A 23,456-nucleotide genomic window follows, 5' to 3' on the forward strand; every position below is an offset into this window, starting at 1 on the left:
AGTGTTTTATGGGATTCTTCACCCACAAACAGAAATATAATTCTCATTGTTTGCCTTATGGTAATGAAATGTAAATATTGTATCTAAATGACATTTTAATGCTGTTGTATTCCCCAAATCAATTCAATGTTGTAATTCCTTTCTGAAGATGATGTTAGTTCACAGTTCTGCAAGTTAACAAAGACGACTTCTGGCTCACTCCAGGCTATCTGGCATCCCAAAGCACTGTGCTCAAGGGACACTTGGGGCTCTCTCTTTCCCCTCCGCCCCCTTCTTCTTCCCTCCTTTTTTCCTTTGTTTTTACTTGGTAGTGGTCATCTAGCATATTAAACATTTTCATAAAGCCACAATTAAATCAAATGTGTTCTGTTATTTATTCCCTGAACTAGATGATAAAAAAATTTTGATTTCTGTTCACAAGGAGAGTTTTTTGTAGCTCACCATAGATAAAGTAACAGAAAAAGTGATCGTTTTAAGTCAATATATGGTAATTCTGCAGGATTAGTCATAATTGTCATAAACAATCAGAACAACAATGAGATTTATCATAAGCCTGTTTCTTGCCCAATGTAATTTTATTTAACAATTATGAGTTAAAATATAAATGAGGATGTGTAACTTTGTGTTGGCCTGCTGACTCAGCTCTTCTTTCCAGGGACTCCTTCCCAGGTCACCACATTGGAGACTCTGTGTCTCTAGTAAGAACCTCTCTTTCTTTTTCCTAACCAGTTTGTTTCTTTCTTCCCAAAAGAAATTGCAATCTTTTCTGTGACAGAAATCTCAGTGACCCTGAATCTTTTAATTGAAGATAGATTTTTTATTACAGTCTATTTTGATTATTGCTTCCCCTCCCCCAGCTCCTTCAAAAGTCTTCTTACTTTGCCAGCAACACAAATCAGCCTCCTTCATTTCTCTCTTATTAGGATACAAGCAGTCAATTTAATGATAATAATAAGTATGATGATAAAATAATAATAATAAAATTAGAAAAATAAAAACAAACCAGATTAGGACAAAATAAACAGAGGAAAAGGAGCCAAAGGAAAAGCTCAGGAAACACATATAGACACAGGAACACACAAAGGTCCCATAATAGTCACAAAACTGGAAACCATAATATTGAAAGGAAAAAGCATTACAAGACAAAGAACATCCAGAAATGCCACTGAATTCACTTTGTGACTCCTCGTTCACAGAGTTCCCTGAGCACTGAGGGGATGGGTTTGATGCAGGCATCCCATGTGGGACTGAGTGCTTCAAGGAGTTACTCTGTGCACGCTGTCCTGCTATGGCTGCCTGTGTTTGTTCCTATCTACTTCATGAAGAAGCTTCTATGGTGATAGCTGAGCAAGACACTGACCTGGAGTCTAGCTGAATGCCATTAGGAATCGTTTCATTGCTACGTTCCTTTAGCAGAAGAGTAGAATTTGTTTTCCCCTAGGTCCCTGGCCAGTGTGCTCTCAGGTCTTGTCCATCTAAGTTGTGTCTGGGTTGGGTTCCATTCAGTGGGGTGGGTCTTAACGGCAAATCAAATATTTGTTGGTTAATCCCACAAGCTGTATCACTATTGCAGCAGTTAAATCCAGCAGGTATGTCCCCATTATAGATAGCAGAGTTTGTAGCTGGTTTGGTGTTTACCTTTCTCCTTTGGTAGCTCTCAGAAAAATAGGAGCAGGTGAAGGCTCTCGGTAGACACCAGCTCGACATCTCCATGTTCAGTGAATTCTGTAGATGTTGTATTAAGCAACAGGGCCTTGCTGTAAGTTTGTGGAGAGCAATCAAAAATATTGACAATAACCTAGGTTTTTGGGAGTTCCCATAGGGCCCCTTTGGTCAACACATCAATTAGATTTAATCCATTCTTAGAATCTATTCTTAGGCTTTATTTGGTGACTAGAGATGTCTAGCAGTGGCTGTGTCTTCCCCATTACTTGGCAATTCCAATTAGATCACTTTTATATATCTATGTATTATAGGAAACATATGCTGTGTTAGATTTCCATATTACCACTCATTTGGTCCTTAGGGTTAACTGTCCCTTCCCATATGCCCTTCCTTAATCCCGTCATTCTCCCCCACTTTAATCCTGTCATTCTAACCACCACTACCCACCCATAACCATCTGTTCTATTTCTCCTTTCTAGGGTGATCCAACCCACACATCTAGTCCCTTATTCTGTACCTGTTATATCAGATTATCTAAGAAGAATAATAGACACCATAAGTATATAAACATTATGGTTTTAAACAAAGAAGATTTTTAAAGTGTCCTTATCTTAGTTACTTTTCTATTACTGTGAAGTGATACCATGACCAAGTCAACTTATAAAAGAAAGTCTTTAAATGCTGGCTTGCCTACAGTTTCATGGGGTAAGTTCATGGCAATCATGGTGAGGAGCATGGCAGTGGGCTGGCAGGCAAGGGGTAGGGTCACTGGCGTGAGCTCATATCTCATGAAAAGGAATGGAGAGAGGGGGGATATGAATGGATGAATGTGTGCACACCTGGGCCACCCCTGGGCCTGAAATGGGTCTTTTCTCATAGCCCACCCTTAGTAGCACATCTCCACCAACAAGATCACACCTCCTAATCCTTCCCTAGATTTTCTACCACCTAGGGACCAGCCATTGAACTTTGAGCCTTTCTAGGTTATTGTCATTCAAACCACTAGAGTCCTTTTAATTAACACTACAAAAATAATCAATATATAGATATTTAAGGTTGGTTTCATAAAAATATGTATTTGGCATTATATCATTCTTCTGGATTGATTTTTAAATTCTTTTGGAACTGATAAGGATACTTTATTTGGAGATTTTTCTTTTCATCATAAATAGGTAAATATCAAATTTTGTAGACTCAAGAACAAAAGCAAAATTATGAGATGACGACAACACTATTGACTTTTAAGATCATTTGGAAGCAACCACACATTTGAACTCCAGGAGATGCCATGGAGATACTCAAGCTCCTAAATGCATAGGAAGAACATTGGGAGAGTGTTTGTGCCAAAACCATAATTGAAAGATAGTAAGGTAGATCAAGCAGAAAGATCTGGTACTGTTGCATTTTTCCAGGTGTCGTGTGATGTTCTGAAGTAGTCTCAGCATGCAGCTCTAACAGCAGACATTTATCTTCATTACACTGAGCTGCTAGATGTCACAGACGCTCCAGTGCATCCATGACTCTAGAACAACTGCTAAATCGACTAAGCAAAATATTTTAGGAGCAATAGATTTCGAACAGATAATGTGGTTTATCAAGGACAGGAGCAAAATTGCCATTGCATCATGTTCTACTTGACACCTTTCTGAAAATAAGATTCTTGGCCATCTTATTAGTTCCCAAACAATTAATAAGAAACTTGTACAGTACTCCATGTGCCTATGGATGCTTGGGAAGGTTTTAATTAATTGATTGTTTTTGATATATATTATTATCAGACAAACAGTTTTTCTTCTATATGGATTGAAAGGGGCAAGAATAGGACTCTCAGAGACAAGTTAGGAGGCTATTCAATTTGGTGTTTGCCACGCAGCCATTTACAAACAGTATTTTCTTAAATCTCAAGGCTGAAGAAGTTTGTTTTCTTGAATTTTCTAAGGTCATGGAGTCTCTGTTTCTCTGTCTCTCTGTCTCTGTCTCTCTCTCTCTGTGTGTGTATGTGTGTGTACTTTCTTATGTTATACATAGGAAATTTAAATATTTATTCATTTCAGTTCACAGGAATATATTTTTGCTTTTGAGAACTGATTATAAAAAACCTATCTAACACTAATGTATTTTATATGTCGCAGTACTAAAGAGTGAGACTGTAGAACATTTTAAATGTCTCCTGTATGAATGTGTATATATCTTTATGTGTAGTAAAATGATATAGAAAAATGATACTAAGATTCTGCTTCCTTTTCTTAAGTTATAAATATCTTTACCTTAAAGCCCGGTTTCTACGTGCCTTCTTTAAGGACTTTAAAACTATATCCTACAGTATTCTTGTTCACCCACAGGTTTTACACCACTAACCACATAACTAGTGACCCTAGCTATGATTGGTATTCTTTGGGGCTGAGTTATTACATTACTTCTGAGCATAGCTACATCTGTGCATGTGTGTTTTTTCGATCTGAGCGAGCCTTTGTATTTCCCATCCTGTTTATGATCATTTATTTCAGTTACTTCCGCTGCCTTTACATTTCCGTTTTCTATGGTAGTTCTTACTGCCTACCAAAATGGCCATTCTGCAGCCTACTGTTTCATCTTTGAGCTCATTCGGGGTGGATGCAAACTTTTCCGGTTAGTGCAAGTCACTTTCATGTTTTGTCCCTGTCTCCCATACTGCGAGCATTCCAGTGCTTCATTGCCCCTTGAAGTTTAGGAGACTGAGCTCAGAAAGGAGAGTGACCTTAGAAGAACAGGTAGATCGGAATATGATAGAAAATTTAGTTGACTTTGTAGGAATTTGAACTTTAAAGTTGTCTGAAAACTGTGAGGTGGCATATAAATGTTCTAGAGTGCCGGGGAAATGTGTCTGCCATGTTTTAGTAGGTCAGATTTGTAAATCTTGTTATGTAGCGCTCCTAACTAAAGTTCATTTTCTTCTGTTTACTGAAAAGAGATGTGTTAAGATCCCCGCTGTTTCATTAAATGTGCCTGCAGCTTTACAGTGCTCAGTCTGCAGCTGCATTGTTAGATAAAGTAGTTTTCCTGGAGAACAAGTTGCTGTTTATTATAAAATAGCTCTGATTATTTCTAGCAGCACTGTTTTATGTGGTGTTAATATGGGCACATAACTGTCTTTTGTTAGGATTTATTTGGTATGGGTGTATTCCTGTCCTAACATTTTTTATACCTTGTGTATGCTTACATTTTTGTCTCTTTAGATGTACAACATTTAAATTGTTTTGACTTTCTTTTTTTTATTAAGAAATATGAAATTTTTTTTCTATTTCTTTTTTTTCTCATTTTTTTATTAAAGATTTCCATCTCCTCCCCTCCTCCTCCCCCTCCCCTCCCCTCCCTTCCACCCATACCCCCACTCCACCCCTCTCCAAAGACAAAGAGCCATCAGGGTTCCCTTCACTATGTTAAGTCCAAGGTCCTCCCAGCTCCCCCTAAGTCCAGGAAGGTGAGCAACCAAACTGACAAGGATCACAGTGAGCCCGTCCATGCTGTAGAGTTCATGTTCATTGCCATTGTCCTTGGTTTCTCAGTCCTCCTCCACCATCAGCCACATTCAGAGAGTCCGGTTTGGTCCCCTATTCCATCAGTCCCATTCCAACTGGACTTGGTGGTCTCCCGTTAGATCTGTCCCACCGTCTCAATGGGTAAAAGCACTCCTCGCGGTCCTGGCTTCCTTGCTCATGATCTCCCTCCTTTTGCTCCTCATCAGGACCTTGAGAGCTCAGTCCGGTGCTCCTATGTGGGGCTCTGTCATTTTCTCCATCCAATGCCAGTTCTGATAGATTTTATCTTTTTGCTGATTTAGAGGGGATGAACTGCTTCTCTTTCTCTGGCTCAAAAATCGAACATACTCTTTTAACTGTACATGATGCAAAATCAGTCAAGTACCCCCCCACACACACACACATACACACACACTCCTTCAAACAGCAGAAGATTATTCACTGGGCCAGGTTCTCTGGTGTGCACATTTAAACAATGATGCACTGTTACTTTCAGAAACCCAGTAGCAGGTTTTCATTTGAATGTTTTCACTTACAATATTTAATAACTGATACATGTATCAAGACATCACCTAGTAGCATATAAATAGTTATGTATGTCTTGATGTACCAAGTTATTTCTAGGACTGTAATAAGTAAATGGTTTTTAAATTATGGTTGGTTGCCACATTTGAGCAAACACTGTCGTCCTTTCCCCTGTTTGCATGTGCGTTTAGTTACCTGTGGCTATAGTAACCACTAGGTACATGATACTCATTCTCTTCAGAATTCTTAGAATTCTGTTATCAAGGTTTTTTCTATGCTTTGTTTCTGCTACCTGAGAAAATTATTATATCGGTATACTTTAAACTAATACCAAGGTTTTATTGTTATCACACATACTATTAATTTCATCCTCAAATATAACCAGGTGCAGGTTTGCAGTTATGGTGTAATAACAAAACCGCCCCATCCTCTGGGGGAGTAGTCTACTAGAAGTTCCATTGGTGGACGTTAGGCTTTCTCTGTGACTACCATGCTTTAAACCTTTGTGAAAGCTGAAGTGGTAGTTCACTTAGCTTGAATAAACGTCCTCAGATGCAGAGAAGGAGATGGAGAGGTAGGAAGAGACTGGAAAAGGGAAGTTTTCTTTCTAGGACATCTAGAATAGACTTCATGTAGATTTTAGCTGCGTTATTTCCCTGCTAATTGCAGTTTCTCCAGTGCTATAATAGCAGTAATAGTGTGTGCAACATGTGTACACAATCCAATTATTTTTTTGCATTTCGATAGAAGTTTATTTTGGGGTGGTTAAAACACACAACACATACAAACAAAACAAAGAACAGTCGGAGTCTGTATTTTGTTGCTCCTTTATATTTTACATCACACCTCCCTTCCCTTTCCTCCTTCCATATTCTCCCATATACCTTTATTTGTTCTTTTTCAAAGTCGGGATCCCTTTTTGTCATTATTTAGAGTATAGCTAGTTTAACTAACAAATGGATAATGAAAATGTGATACATTTACACTGTGTAATACTCCAGCTCTAGAGAAATGTAAATCATGATATTACAAGTGACTGAGTAAAACTAGAAAAGATAATGTTGCATGAAGTAAACTAGGCACAGAAGGACAAACATGGCATACTCTCTCTCAGTGAAGACTTTTCCCAGCAAACCTTCTGATCTCAGGGCATATCCTGCACTAACTGCAGAAGTTAGGAAAGTAAGAAGAGACAATTGGCAGGGTAGAGTGTTGGGGACCCAAAGAGAGGGGGATAAATAGCGGCTACAAGTAAATCTCTGATCTAGGAAATGGGAAGGGAGGGTACTAAACAGGGAGGGTGAGGGAAATCTAAGATTGAGGGTAATAAAACAGTAAGAATGTCTGAAAAAGTCACAGGGAATCATGCTATTAACTATCTACCTAAAAATCTGTGTATGAGTATACATATACTTTAAGTGAAATTTTCCCATTTGAGCTCATAATACTCTCTCAAGAGCCAAAGATAAAGTGAAAATTTCCCATTTGAGCTGATAATACTCTCTCAAGAGCCAGAGACCATTAAAATAATAAAAAAAAAATCCCAGTACCAATCATGAGAAGCTCTCCTTTTAGTTTTTGGTCAAGGTTGCCCAAGAAACTCCAAAACATCACAGTGCTGTTACCCTTAGTTGCTCTCGAGAAGTGGAAGGTAAGTAAGCTGAAGACACCATGCACGTTAGACACAGCCCAGGGCTCTGGAACTGGAACTGACCTGAATGCCTGCTCCCTAGGGACTAGCTTTCATAGTACCATAAGATGCCATGGAAACTTCTAGAGGTAAGCAAGCAACAATCCTCCCTAGCTGTGATACCTGTGAACCACAGCCATGGCCAGCATCACCTGATAGCGCTAACGGTGTTATAGTATCGCACACAGACCTTGACAGCAGCCAACAGCTCTCTAATTGCACTGAAGATCTGCTCACCAAGAATGAAATCATGCCTGCTCTTGAAAACCAGACTGCTACTCAGGTCTAGTGAAGTCATGGAACTTGGAGGAGACCCTCAACTGCCTCTTTACTAAAGTTCTTTTAAAGTAGGAAATATTGTCCAAATACCTAGACTTATATATTATTAAAAACAAACACTCAACTTCTTAAGCTTTTGAAAATGATCAATATTTTGCTAATTCCATTAAGGACACTGTTACAGGTAAAGTTAATCATATGGGAAAAGAGGTTCATAGTACACAGGCTTCAGTTTAAACAGAAAACAAACAAACAGCCACATTCAAAGAGAAATCTCTTAAAACAGTTCCTTGGAATAATTAAAAATAGCACCAAACAAAGCAGTAATGACCGCTGCTGCAGTAGTGTCCCATGGCAACTTTCCACACTCGCCTGTCACTCACACTCCTGAGTCAGTCCTTCCGGAGACTCCATGGAGTCGCCGCTGGTTAAGACTGCATTTTGTAGATGAAGAACTGAAGCACAGAGTTGTGGATGATGAGCTATAGAGAAAGACATCAGACTTGATTAACACAATCGTAGGCACAGACTCCATGTTGTATTGCTGCCATAGCAGTGAACTGTATCAACTTCCGTTTCACTTGTGTGCAGAAAACGTTGTAAGTACATTTTATTTGAGAATTAAATTCAACAAAACATTCATTTTTCATAATTATTATATAATAGAGGATAACATCACATACATGTGTGGCTAATGGGTTTTTTATAAGAAAATGAATTACAATTGTAATTTTGTGATTTTATAAAAGTAATATCATTTGAATATATTAAAATGAAAATAGCAGAAGTTATTTATAACACTTCAAAATTATTAAATTATAGCAACTTTTAAACATGAGACAATTAAATTTTTATTTTTAGTTTTATTTTAATTTTTAATTAAATCTTTAATTGTATAGTACTGTAATTTAGGAAAATTAAATATAATCTAGCAAAAAACCTACAATTAATAAGAGAAAAAATACTGTTAAGGAGACAAAGATGAATAGTTAACCTACATTTTGTTGATGATTTACTAAGTAAATTGAGAGTAAAATAAATAAAATAATGGTTCAAGTGAGGCTAATTTCTTGGTTTAAATGTTGGAAATACAATGAAGGAAAACTTTGATAATATTGTAAATGTTGTATGGAAAATAAGGAAAAATTTAAGCATTAATAAAATTCATTTCTTTGAACTCAGACACAACTGAATTGTCTGAAAAGAATTAGACAAGGAATAGCTAGAAAGGAAATCATAGATTACCCAGAATGGTGGTTAATATCAAACTAATAACTCTAATAAAAAGGACAGCCAGTTAAGTTACTCTTGATCTTGTATTTCAGAACTCAGTGTATAGATATTTTCCCAAAATAGAAAAGAATAAATGCATCTATGCTTCATACCAAATCTCATAAATCATTATTCAAACACTCTGGGCTTAGTAAAGATCCCTGTATTTGTAATACTTGAATCAAGTGCTGTTATTATACCTATCTGAGCTCATAGAAAATTAAAGCTAACACCTATATTTATGAATAGTCAAAAGCTTCAAGAAGTAGGAAATTACTAGCTATTGAAAAATAGAACTTTTCATCATATTAAAGTTTATTCATGATTAAGTACTTGTATGTTCATCTCCCTTTAAACATAAAAAGAAAAAGACTTCAGTTCGTGAGATCAAGACCATTATTAATTTGCCATATTAGGCAATCGAGCCACATTTCAACACAGGGCTGACCTTAATAAAAACATCAAGTGGTTGGTAAATCTGTTACAGTTGTGTGCTCTTCCCTTAAGAATGATTTTTAAAATACCAAATTTTTATCAGTTTTAGGTTAGTATGAATAATTTCTCAATCAAAAAGAAATATTGGCCAAAGAAATGGTTTACTACAGTCTTCACCCCTTGTAACTTGGTAGTGTACAGGATTTATGACCTCTGAAATGGAGTCAGCAGTACGTGGCACTGATGGAGAGTGGGTGACGTGGGCAAAGCCGCAGCCCTCCCCCACCCTGACTCCAGTGAGCTCCTGCCCTGGTGAAAGCTGCAGCCTGGCAGGCATGAGCACGAGAGACGCAGGAAAGTCTGAGTCATCCTTCTCTGGTTTCTTTTCTTCCACGAAGCCCACAATAAACCAGAACACGGAACAGAACAGAAAAGGGAAATGAGGAAACAGAGAAAGGGAAATGTCACAATCATAAGATATATCAGTGTTCAACTCTTTGATCACCCTCTTTGTCTGTGGGAGTAAGGATTCGGGGATAATTGCATTTGGCTTTCAGTGTCCTTGCAATGAAAGAGGAGATTTAACTTCTTTCCCTCTCTCTGTTACATAGTACAGGATTATTCTGGCCAAATGATGGAAAGAAATTTAGCTTTTCCTATATTACTTTACTCTGACACACTCGTTAATGGAATAATACTAGACGGCTCCAAGAATTCTAATGGGATTTTAAATTTCATTATTTCAAACCACCAATTTTATTTATTTGTTCTAGTGTCTAGACGGTGGCTATACATTGTTCCTGCTAATTGCTTAGATCTTAGAGTGGGACTTAATGCAGAAAATGGGCAGTATTCCATTTTAAGCATTCTGCTGCAGTTTTGGCAACATTGACACTATATTCAACACTGAGGATCACCTAGCTTTCTATACATCTTTCAGTATAATTTAGCTAAAAAAGGATAAGCAATAATCAAAAACACTTTTAAAAGCAATGTAGGACTCACATTTTAAGAAAACGATAAAGAGTACATTTGATTATTTTAAGAAAAATCGTAAGCTGCGTGTTATAGACTAGGGACATGGTAGCAACTTAGTTGTGGCTATCAGGAACTTTAAGGGTTCAGTGCTGAGCTTGAGAATGTTATAGGTAAGGGAAAAAGAATCTCATGAAAGATTCAGAAACATGGAAATAGAAAAAGAAATATATGTAAGGAACAGGAAACTGATTAATTTATAGCTGAAATTTAGGTGATAGTAGTAAGGGTTAGAGAGAATTATAAAAGTACTATAAAATCCAAGAGGTATATATATGTGTGTGTGTGTGTATACATATATGTATGTATTTCATGTGTGTGTGTGTGTATATATATATATATATATATTACATGTATACACTGTAGAAGGTTGGCCTAGTAGAGCTATAGAAGTCCTAGAAACATTTATATATTATGATCAATTAGGTTTGAGTTAACACTGAATGTTAAAATTCATGCTTGACTTTTGTGAAAAAGCCTTTTGAAAGCACATGATGTATATTTTGTGTCTTGCTAAGCATATTATACATTCTTCTTTCTATTAATGTTTTATGAATCCTTAAATATCTGTAAAATATTCAAGAAGAGTGTTGGTAAATCAAAAGATCTTAGTTTTACCTTGTCTTCATTATCTCAGCTCAGTTAAACTTTTCATCATTTTGCTTATTAGATACAAAACTACATTTGAAAAATAAAATTATAGCAATTAAAAAGTTTGAATCCAGTAAGAAAATTTTGTGTGTTGTCCTCTAAGAAAGTGTTCACTCAGTCTGAGTATTCAATTTCTTTTAATATGTAGACATAAATTACCTGAATAGAGAGTGAGTTAAAGCATAAGCATGTTGATGTACAGGAATAGTAAAACATGGTGTGTCCGTTTGACTGAAAAGCTGTGTAGATAGGAATAGGATAAACACCTGTTACACAATGCTCTCGTTTTAACCATTTATATTTTGAAGAAAACGGTGATCTTGTTTAATAAATAAATTCATGTGCTTGCAAAATAATTTCCTGGATTGTTGGAAAAATCAATACTGAAAGTTTTCTATACTTTTAAACATTATTTTCATACTTAGTTTAAAAGGCCTTCTAAAATACTGCTCTTCGTGGTTTATGAAAGTATAAGTACTTGCAATATGTCATGTTCTTTATAAGAAAAGACTCGTTAAATATATTTCAACTGAGCTACAAGTACAGAAAATATCCTCTGGGTTTTTTTTTTTAATTAACTGGTTCAACTTGCAATTTATTCATATAATCTACAAGCCACTCATTAAAATATGTAAAATTTTATATAATTACATAATCATTGTTTAGCTTAATCTTAATTTGTAATTATTTCTGTTAGCTAATATTGTCAATCTACTGTCAAAATTGTACTTGATTGTCTATATTTCCATGTATGGGAATTCAGAATACCAGAACCACATTTTCTACTTTCTGTCCATGGGCAGATGTTTACATAATACTACCCTTAGAAATATAATTGGAAAGTTACAGCAGGCTATTCATGGCACTCCATTAATTTAATAAGGAAAATTATCAAATCTAGAAGTTACCCTGTTTCCATGTAGCTGCTGAAGGAGACAGATACCAGATAATTATCAGTAAGCCATGACCTCGTGCCAATACACTGATTAATAAAATGGGTTAATTTAAGATATAAGAGTTAGTGAATAAGAAGCCTGTGCTAATAGGCCAAGCAGTGTCACAATAGATATAGTTTCTGTGTGATTATTCCTGTCTGGGCTTCTGAGAAGCAGCAGAATCTTCATTTACAGGAATAGGTTATATTTAGGAAAATAACATACACACATATGCATAAACATACAAAAAACACACATACATATATATATGTAATATATGGAGTATCATAGCTCATTAGTATTTGTACCATGTGACTTTTATATTGCTTTTGAAAGAAAGAAAAATATAATGTAGTCTTCTAGAAAATAGATTGAGGTTTTAGCTAGAAAGGAGGGAATTTTCCACAGCACACAGTGATCAAAATCATTTCTATCATTGGCTGGCTGTGTGAGAGAACACCAAGTTATTGCAAAATTTGAAGCAGATTTTATGTGATAGGTCTCCTAGAGAAAAAATAAGATATTCTTTTAAACGCTGTCATATGAATCTTCATACACTGAGAAATGTGTAGCCCCTGAGAATTGAAAGGTAAACTCGTGTATTAACTATTATGGTGATAAAAGCAATAGGTCACAGAATCCAAACCTTTAAAACTGAAGTCATATTGGAGACTTTCAGGAGCAGGAGAACATCTGTTAGATTATCACTGTGAAAAGAGGAGGGGGAGACTCCAGCAGAGCAGGGCCATGCGAGCCAAATCCAGGTTTCCTCTGGGAGTTTTGTAGCTCTCCAGGCTTGATGTACCAGTAGGAGCTGAATAGAAAGGATAGGTCTGATCTAGAAATGAAGGGAAGGAAATTTTCCATCAGGCAATACTTGCATTTTCATATCTATTCTTTGTGCCTTTGTACCTTTCTGCATCACAAAGAGTCATGCTTCCTACTGTTGCTCAAAAAAGAAAAAAAAAAGTTCGAATCCGGTTGCCTGGAATCCATGAAAATGTGACTTCCTGTGACATGGGAAAGTGTGGTGGCAAAGGAGAGCTTTGCAAAGATCAACATGACAGTTCTTGGGACCTGTGATTGTTTCTGTATAGGACAGACTAGATTGTCCGCGGTACATAACTCGAGGATCCCACGGTGAGCAATGTCAAGATGACCCCAAATGAACTGTAAGTGTGTCTGTAGTAGAGGGAGGAAAGGACAACTTCAGATGAATGAGAAAGCACTTGTAGGATAGGAGGGAACAGAGATGCTGAACTGCTGTCTTTGAACGCTGAAAGAGGTAACATGAGAAAAGCAATGCAAGACCTGGAACTCTAAGCAATGGAAAAATCAAGGAAACTGATTATCCCAGAAAACCAGTGGTTAAAGTGTAATCCTGTCAACACCTTGATAACTTTCAGAACTGTATGGGAGCATTTTCTATTTCTGGAATCCTCAACTTTGTGGTCATTTATCCATAGCAATCTAATAGACATTAGGAATTAAGTTCCCATAGTCATGGAGAAGACTGGACTAGGCTCTAATGGTTAGAGAAGTGATTCATTTAGTTCTGCCAATAGAACATGAGAAGCTGTAGTCTAAGCTAGGAAGTCCCTCTGCATGACAGCCTGAGAATCTGTGAATGAGCATATAGTCTATCCTCCATCTCTCCACAGCTGCATCTTAACAAACAGCACGTATTATCATTATTGCAAAGGGAACATAGTAATAGCACCAACACTCATAGAGGAATGGGATGGAATGGGATGGAAAGGAAGGGAATGGATAACCCAGAAAAACAAACAAACAAAAACCTAACATACTAAAGATACTAAAGAAAAGTATCTTCAACTTCTCCAGTCAATAAATAAGCTATTGATGTGAGACTGGGGAATTCATGGGAGGTCAGAGTGAAAGCAGAGGTGAGTGGGTGCAACAGAAGGAATCATGGCTGCCGAAGTGTTTGAGTCCATTGGAAAGTTCAGCCTGACTTTAGCAGTTGCAGGGGGCGTGGTGAACTCTGCCTTACATAATGTGGATGCTGGGCACAGAACTGTCATATTTGACTGATTCCATGGATGACGGGACATTGTGGTAAAGGAAGGAACTCATTTTCTCATCCAATGGGTAGAGAAGCCAACCACCTTTGACTGCCACTGGCGACCCCAGAATGTACCAGTCATCACTGGTAGCAAAGATTTGCAAAACGTCAGCATCACACTGCGTACCCTCTTCTGGCTGATTGCCAGCTAGCTTCCTCGTATCTACACCAGCATCGATCGGTGAGGACTATGATGAGCAGGTGCTGCCATCCATCACCACAGAGATGCTAAAGTGGCTAGTGACTCGCTTGGAAATGATCACCCTGCAAGAGTGGTCTTCAGGCAGGTGAGCAATGACCTCACAGAGAGAGGAGCAATGTTTGGGCTCATCCTGGATGATGTGTCCCTGACACATCTGACCTTCGGGAAGGAGTTCACAGAAGCAGTGGAAGCCAAACAGGTGACTGAGCAGGAAGCAGACAGGGCCAGATTTGTGGTGGAAAGGCTGAGCAGCAGAAGAAGGCAGCCATCATCTGTGCTAAGGATGACTCCAGCTCAACTGATCTGTTGCCAGCTCACTGGCCACCACAGGTGATGGCCTGACTCCACAGCCTGAGGACATTGCTTCCACGCTCTCCCATTCTCAGAACATCACCTACCTGCCAGCGGGGCAGTCGGTGCTCCTCCAGCCTCCCCAGTGAGGCCTCCCCTGCTTGCACCTTCTGAGGCCAACCAGGCCATAGCCTCAATCATTCTGAATATACTTTCCTCTTCCCCACCCCAGAAATCACAGTGAAGTTTCATGATTGGCCTAACAAGGAAGAAATAAGCAAAATCACTTCAGATTTCTAAAAATTAATTAATTAATTAGTTAATGACCTATTGAAGTACAGGGTCAATATTTAAAGCAAGTAGCACAAATGGCTAATAACTGTTTGAAACTGCATTCAATACTTTCAGTCATCAGAAAAAATGCAAATTAAATGTTCTGGGACTCCATCTCACCCCAGCAGAATGGCTAACATCAAATATTAGCAAGTATATGGGAAAAGAGAAATACTTTTTAACTGATGGTGGGAATTAAACTGTGCAGCTGCAGTGAAAATTAGTACAAAACTTCTTTAAAATCTCCAAACAGGGCCTGGAGAGATGACACAGCAGTTCAGAGCACTGACAGCCCTTTCTGAGACCTTGGGTTCCATTCCCAGCACCCACATATCAGCACAGCACACAGCTGTCTAGAAATCCGATTCCAGATCAGACATGATCTTCTTGTCTCCATGGGCCCTGAATATATGTCATGCACAATCATGCATGCAGGCAAAATACACATTCACATGGGAAAAAAAGAAACTTAAGGATACTAAAGGTAGAACTACCTCATGTCCCAGCTCTAAGACTTCTGCATATTGTACCCAAAGGTATACATGTCCCAGTCCTCCACAAACACACTTTACACATGTGTCACTGCTGCTCTGAAAGGAGTAAGTGGCCCTGCACAGCTGCCCACAAGGAGACCAGGTTGATGTCATACGAGTGGCTCTTACTCTCGTGTTTAGAAGCCCACAATACAGGAAGTACTAAATGAGAAGCAAAAGTTGCCCCTCACTGAACCTCTCCTCTGAATCTCTATCTAAATGTTTCTACTAAACTTGCTTCTATAATCTTTATTAAAGTGTTTTTTTCCAATTGAAGATTATGTGTTACTGTGTACAAATGAGGTCAGGGGCTACTCGTGGTGCTGACCCTATTCCTGAGATATTTTAATACACCAAACATTTAACTTTTCATGACAACAAAATATCTTGTCTAGATTTCCCACAATGCAGGATATTGGTGTTTCTTCCCATTTTTCTAATTGCTCCCATGTGCCCTAGATCGCACTCAGAACGTACCTCAGATTCTTCTCCCCCTTGCTCACTCTGCATAGCGACAACTGTCTGCAGTGTGTTCTTTCTCCTGATCACCTGTGGATGCTCCTCTGCAGCATCCTTTGCCTAGACTGCTCCTCTGGCATCTCAGTCCCCCCTTCTTGCTCTCCATGAAATCACGTTACACTATACTAATATTGCAACATATCCCTCCCCAAAGACTAGGTTTCATACCTTTAATTTTTCTTCTCTGACCATACCAGTTTCTAAAATATTATGTTCTAATTCATGTGATGTACCTTTCCCATAATATGTTACGTAACAACAATAATTTGTATGAACGATTTGTTGCTGATACCTGAGATTGAATGTCTAGACACATTATGCTCAACTAAGATCGTAATCTTAAATAAAACATTCTTGATTAATGTTACTTAATCATTATTCTTCCACATACATCCCTTTTTATTCTCAAATATTGTAGCTTTTCCTTTAGCAAATGTCAGCTTAATATATAGTTCTTTAAATCCCATAATCTTAGTATATGGCATCAACCACTCTTAAAAATTGTGCTAATAAGGATCCTAACTCTAAAAATAGACACAGATGATATGGTATCTTCTTAAATAACTTTGAGTTAATCACAGCTTAGTGTAAGAAGGTTACTTATTACATAAGGAAATATCCCAATCTTGTATGCAATTGTTGTGTGTTATAGGTTGAATATAAAACAGCGATGACTACTTAAATTTCAATGTAAATGGTGTGGGTGATAATGGATTTTAATGGGCACTGGTCATGTCTGTAGTACACTGATAGTAGTTTCACTTCATTTTTCAGAATTGCAAAATTTACCACAAGTTTCATCAGAAATTTTGTAATAACACAAAAAGCACATCACAAAAGTTTCTGCTCAAGCTGAGCATGTGTCTCAGTGGTAGCGCTGCAAGGCCTTGGTTTAACACCCAATACTGCAAAGCAAAGATCAATGAGGAAAAGGGATCTGTAAAACTCTGGGGCCAGAAAGATAGCCCAGTGGGTTAAGGCACTTGCTGCCAAATGCTGACAAAAGAATCACAATTCCTAGAACCCATTCAAAGGCCAAGGATGAGAGCTGATGTCACAAAGTTGTCTGATGGCTTCACATGTGCCCCATGGTATACATATGCCCAGTACACATCACACATAATTTAAACATACATATCACATGTCTTTCACAACATGATAAAAGCCCTAATCAGTGTTTCAGTGTTGCAATTTTCTGATAAATACTATAAGCCCATAATGTTCTCTGAGTTTGCCTCTGTAAACATCAGTTTTATTTTATGAGCCTCAGAGAAATACACTTGAATCCACTTGTTTGATATTTAAATGGCACCTACCCTATACTAGATTACCTAAGGACTGAAGGTCCAGCTTGAAAAGGAAACCTCTACTTCACCTTGAATAGATTGATTTGCAATATATGACAGAGACTTTGAAGCTCTGGAAAAATTATGAATTTTGAGATTTTCCTAGAATTATGTTGGAATCTCAGTGTGGGCCAATTGCAATGACATGTACTGATATTTTGTCTGTGTTTTAACAACTAAAGCTTGCCCAAAGATCCCAGAGTTAAACCACTCGAGGCTAGGGAGTGGCGACACACACCTTTAATTGCTTAATCACAGGATTGGAGAGACAGAGGCTGAGGGACATCTGTTAGTTCAAGGCCACCCTGGACTACACAACCTTGAGTCCATTTAAAAAGAGAAATAGAACTCACACAAAGAAGTTCCCAGCACTTGGGAGTCACACACCTTTAATTCCAACACTAGAGAGGTGGAGACAGGAATTATATGACTGGGTGGAGAGAGGAATATAGGGCAGAAGGAGGCAGGAGCTCAGTGCAGTCTGAGGTTTGGTGGAGACAAGAGGTAGCAGGCAGTCTGAGATGCAGTCTAAGGAAGCACTCTGAAGACAGGTTCACCCTTTTGATCTCAGCGTTAGTAGAAGTAAAATGTCTCTCTAGTGGCTGACTGTACTGCTTCTCTGATCTCTCAGCTTTCACCCCCTATTATCTGACTCTGGGTTTTTATTAGGGTTTTTTTTTGTTTTTTTTTTTTTTTGTAATTTGTGCTACAGTGATATGTGTCCCTGTGGTAGGAAAGGCAAAAGATAATACAAAGGCAGGGAAGAAAATGTCAGTGTGATTCAGTGAGTAGTGTGCAGGGGTGAGGCTGCAAGGCAAGGGATGCCACAAACCCAGAGCCACAGCTAGAGGAACAGGCTGTCTCCTCGTAGACACAGAGCAAGGCCTCTTCGTTTGACAGCTTCATTTTGTTCAAGTAGAGGAATTTTAGGTTTCTGGAACAGAACTATGAGAGAGTAAACACGTGTTGTTTTAAACCACTGAATTTGTGCTAGTTTTCTACAATATTCATAAAAATCAGATAGAATGACTTTATTGACAGACACAGATACATATACTAACAGTTTTAGTGAGATGAATGTGTGATTGAGACATGGGAAAGAAGAACAGAGGACAGGAGTATGCTCTTAACTCTGATAGTCTACGTTCTATGAAGCTACTTGGAAAATCTAAACTGATCTCATAGCAGAAGTGAGAGTTTCCTAAGCAAGCAAGAGAAATTGCAGAATTAGAAATGAATCTGGTTAGTTTTGTACTACAAAACAGTTTCCATGCTTATTCTAAGAAAAAGATTAAGACTTAAACAATATTCATTGATTTTTTAAACTTTAATTAGTGATATTCATCAATAACTGCTTGTTTGAATAGTGACATCACATATGGTAAAAGAAAGGGACATCATTTCACATCGTTGACAATTGCCTAGGATGTTAGAGGAGCTGGAGATGGCTCATGGGTTAAGAGCAATGCCTGTTCTTCCATAGGTCCTGAGTTCAATTCCCAGCAACCACATGGTGGTTCACAACCATCTATAGGGAGAAGCTGGTTCCCGGAAATGTCACATGAGCCCCCTGAAGGCACCAAATTTTAACCTTTCAAAGTAATTAAGACACTTTTCTGTCTATGGACATCACCAAACCCTGAAATCCTAATAAAATTTTGGATATGGTAGTAATAAGACTATTTCTCATTTCTCCTTCTGTTTGAGAATTTTGACCTGGTAAGTTTTCATGAAGTGAAAAGTAGGAAGAAGTCACTTCCCTGTGTTCTTTTTTCAAAGTGGTAGCAGAAACAGCTTTACGAGTCTGAGGTGCTGCACCTCAGTTTGTCATGTCCGCCACACTCGAGTGAGATGTGAAATATGTCTGCCTCAAATGGAAATTTAAACAACTGAGAGGATAGGTGAGAAAAACTATAAAGAAAAATGAGGGTGGACTGTAATGGGAAGTCTTTAATGATTTGACTGGGAAAACGGAGGAGAAGACAAATAAATTATATAAAGGACAATTAGCTTTCATCCAGTGATAACGAAGGAAGTATAAAGGCAGCTGTTGATTTCCTCTTTGTACCACGAGCCAAGAAACAGAGTTAGCCAGTCAGTAAATCTGCAAAGCTCATTCCCACATCATAGCATTAGACATTATCCAACTCTTCAATTTTGTAGGGAAAGAAGCCAAATATTTCCTAGTGTTTCCCAAACTACTAGAAAATAAACATTAAAAGTGATGTTTTATCCATATGTACCAGGTGTCCTGTGGACACCCAATGTTCGCTTCCTTTCTAAACATGTCCGGCTCACCTGAGAGTCTTGGGGCGCACATGTCCATCCCAAGCCTCCCTGGCTAGCAGCCCAAACATTTAGTAAATTAAGCTGTGTCTACATCCCAGTTACACACGGGTTTGCAAGCTCAGCCCATCAGGGAGGCCTCCCTTCATGTTTTATTCTGGCAGAGGGCTTTCAGGGATAATTGCTTCCATCACAGGCTAAATAAGTTGGCTATTAATGCAAATGAACACAGAACTGCAAAGGAGATTATAATTTATGGAGACAGATGGCAATTTCCTGTTGGCTTCTTTGTTTGCATGCTTGCTTTTATGAACTGTCTAAAAGAACTCTCATATTGATAAAACTCTTTAAATAGTTTATTTATATGCAGAGTAATATTGCTAGTGTATAGTAAGAAGTTTCCCCTCTTATTTCCCTCTGAGCATCCTCCCCCTTTTTCCCTAGTTTATACCACTTGGGATTTCTAAAAAAAGAAAAAAAATGAGGAGGATAATAGTCTCACACAATGTTCTCACATACTCCCTGTAGGAAAAACATATATGCTAACATTTGCTTGTAAAAGATTTACTTTAAATATTTTACAATATCTACTACTCAGATAAGAATCCTATCAATTCTAAAATATAAATTCCTGGGATACTCACTTGTAGGAAGAAAATATATGCTAATATTTTCTTATAGAAAGTTGCATTTAAATATTTTCAAAATCTTTACTTCTCATTGTAAAGTAAGATTCCTATAACTTCTAATATAAATTTAAACGTTCAATTTCAAAGTTATGTGTTCAAGTATTTTGTTAATTTTGACTTAAACAGATGTACACATTTCTATTAGTTTTCCAAGTTCTTTGATAAGATGTACCATAGGCTATTTAAATTTTTAATGTGTTAACTTGACTCTATCTTAATCCAACCCATACCACCCTAAGCCTAGAAACTTGAACCATTCTTAAACTATTTACTCTGCAAATCTCCACTAGATAAAAAATTATTTCAAACTCCACCATTCAGGCTAAAACAAAATGAATGTACGTTAAATATACCACCTTAATCACCTAATATACCAGTGTCAAATTTACAGAAGTAACAGTTGCACACAGTTAGTGTTTGTTTCTTTGGAGAGGTTAGAGGTTTAGGTCACTGGTAAAGTGCTTATCTAACAAGTGCAAAACACTGGGTTTGCTCTTAAATAAAAAATTTCAGTAAAGATACGGGAAACGTAAATACATCAATATCTTTCTTTGTACATAAGATGAAATTGACTTTTGCAATAATCATAAATGTTAGTATCTGGGAGGTGGACGATACAGTTTTTATTTGTAAGGGCAAATATGCCCTCGAGTTCCATGTGTTAATGCCAATGAACTACTCATGTGAGTGCCTTTGTTTCTTCTGAGGATGGACTGGGAACTTAGGTTGTGGCCGCCTTCATTTTGGATAGTCATCTTAGGGATGTAGGATATATTGATTTTTAATTTTTTAATTTATTATTATTAGTTAGTTTTTCAAGACAGGGTTTCTCTGTAGTTTTGCAGCTTGTCCTAGAACTAGCTCTTGTAGACCAGGCTGACATCAAACTCACAGAGATCCACCTGTTTCTGCCTCTTGAATGCTGGGATTAAAGGCATGCACCACCACCGCCCCGCTGAATATGTTGATTTTTGCAGACAGGTCTTACTCTGTAACTCAGGTTTAATGGAACTTACTGTGTAATTTATGCCTATCTCAGACTCACTGCAATCCTACTGTCTCCAGTTCTCAAGTGCTAAGATTAAAGGATTTTTACAGTCTTTGCTCTTGCCAGGATATATTTTTTGTTACCATCTCAATTTAAAAAATAAAATCTGATCCATAGAAGCAGCATAAAAATAATTTTCAGATAGAATTATTAAAGATCCGTAAGATTGATGGCCATTACAGCTAATCTTGTAGGAGCAACCCTCCCATTAGCTGCTTTCATAAGTGAAGTGGGGATGTTTCAAGTGATTTTTTTTAAAGAAAATAATATAGGTGAATGCCTTCTTCTTTAGCTTGTTGATGTTTCCTATTCTTTCTGCTGTAGTCTGCAGTCAGCATTTCCCTCATGCAGTGAATCTGGAACTGTGGTTTTAGCGGCTGTGGCCTTGCTTGCTCTCAGCTTGATTCTTTTATTCCTGTAAGCTGTTCTCCGAAGCTTCCATTTTATATAGTCTCTATATTAGATTTGCCTTCTCTTCTGAGATCTTTCTAACAAGCCATTTCACATGGAATAGTCTTGGTAGGGAAGTCCACTCGTGATCTGTATATTGTATTGACGTCACCATTTCCACTCTTTCATTTTGATCTGTAATATAGTGCTCTTTGTGATGTTTTGCTTTGGCAGGTGGAATTTGTGACTGTAGAGCATAACCTTTTATTTCTCCAGGGTTGCATTTCTTTTGGTGTTTGTGCATCTAGTTCCTGCTTACTCGTAAGCAGCTTTTAATCTGATTCTTAAACAGTGTACAAAGTAACAGAAAACCTAAAAATTCACATTGAGTGTCCCTGATAATTTGACAGTAATAACAGCTCTTTCCCTTTTTAAATTGCTTTTCTCGATTTCCAGAGAATTGATAAGGAACCCCTGCTGCTGTTTCATGGGCATGCACTGCACAATTAACTAAACACCATTTTTTATGTCCACAGATTCTTAAAATCATTGGTGACATAAATCTGCATATTAATCAGGACTAAGCTCATTATGGGTACGAAATTGTTTGAAAATGCTCTTGTCTGCTTTGTTTATCCAAGGTATAATTAGTATAAAGTAAAGCCTGTGCTTCTAGGTATGCAGTTTCATGAGCTGTGGCACGTAACTGTGAGAGGGAGGACTTTATTATCTATTTATTTATTAAAAATTTCCACCTCCTCCCATTTTCCCATTTTCTGTCCCACTCCCCGTCTTCTTCACTCCCTCTCCAGTCCTAAGAGAAGTCAGGGTGCCCTGTCCTGTGGGAAGTCCAAGGCCCTTCCCCCTCCATCCAGGTCTAGGAAGATGAGCATCCAAACAGACTAGGCTCCCACAAAGCCAGTACTTGCAGTAGAATCAAAATCCGGTGTCTTTATCATTGGCTTCTCATTCCACCCTCATTGTCAGCCACATTCAGAGTCTGGTTTAATAACATGATCGTTCAGTCCCAGTCCAGCTGGCCTTGGTGAGCACCCATTAGATCAGCCCCACCGTCACAGTGGGTGGGCGCACCCTTCACGGCCCTGACTTCCTTGCTCATGTTCTCTCTCCTTCTGCTCTTCATCTGGGCCTTCGGAGCTCAATCCAGTGCTCCAATGTGGGTCTCTGTCTCTATCCCCATCCATCGCCAGATGAAGGTTCTATGGTGATATACAAGATAGTCATCAGTGTGACTATGGGAGAAGGCCAGTTCAGGCTCCCGAGAGAGGACTTTTGATCACCACCGACATTTTCCACATGCTCCCTTGTAGTCAGTCAGTCCTGCCCCAATCCCCAGCCGTGGCAACCACTGGCCTGATTTCTATCACAGTACTTCTGCCTTTTTAGAATGTTAAATAAAATTGTAAATATGTAGTCCTTTTCAGTATGACTTCTTTTATGTAGAACAATCCCTTAGAAATCATCCTGTAGGGAATTATATCAGCATTTCATTGCCCTTTGTAACAAGAACTCCGAGTGAACATGTCATATTCATTTATGCATTAAATTGTGCATTTAACCAATAAAGTCATTATTATTACAAATTTCTCACTGTGTGCCAGGTACCGTTGTAAATGTTTTAAGTTATTTAAATGAACTAATGCTATAAATTACAGCATGACATTTAACACTAGCATTACACTTTTAAGACTGAGAGCTGTCTCCTCT

General features: G+C 37.9%; 1 protein-coding gene and 1 pseudogene across 3 annotated transcripts in view; both read left to right on the forward strand.

Moving 5' to 3' along the window:
• The window catches only part of Xrcc4 (X-ray repair cross complementing 4), a 203,512-nt gene that overhangs the window by 159,835 nt on the left and 20,221 nt on the right, over positions 1-23,456 (forward strand). The window lies entirely within an intron of this gene.
• Positions 13,938-14,733, forward strand: LOC119809151 (annotated as a pseudogene).

This window comes from Arvicola amphibius, chromosome 3 (assembly GCF_903992535.2).
Source record: "Arvicola amphibius chromosome 3, mArvAmp1.2, whole genome shotgun sequence".
Classification (NCBI taxonomy): Eukaryota; Metazoa; Chordata; class Mammalia; order Rodentia; family Cricetidae; genus Arvicola; species Arvicola amphibius.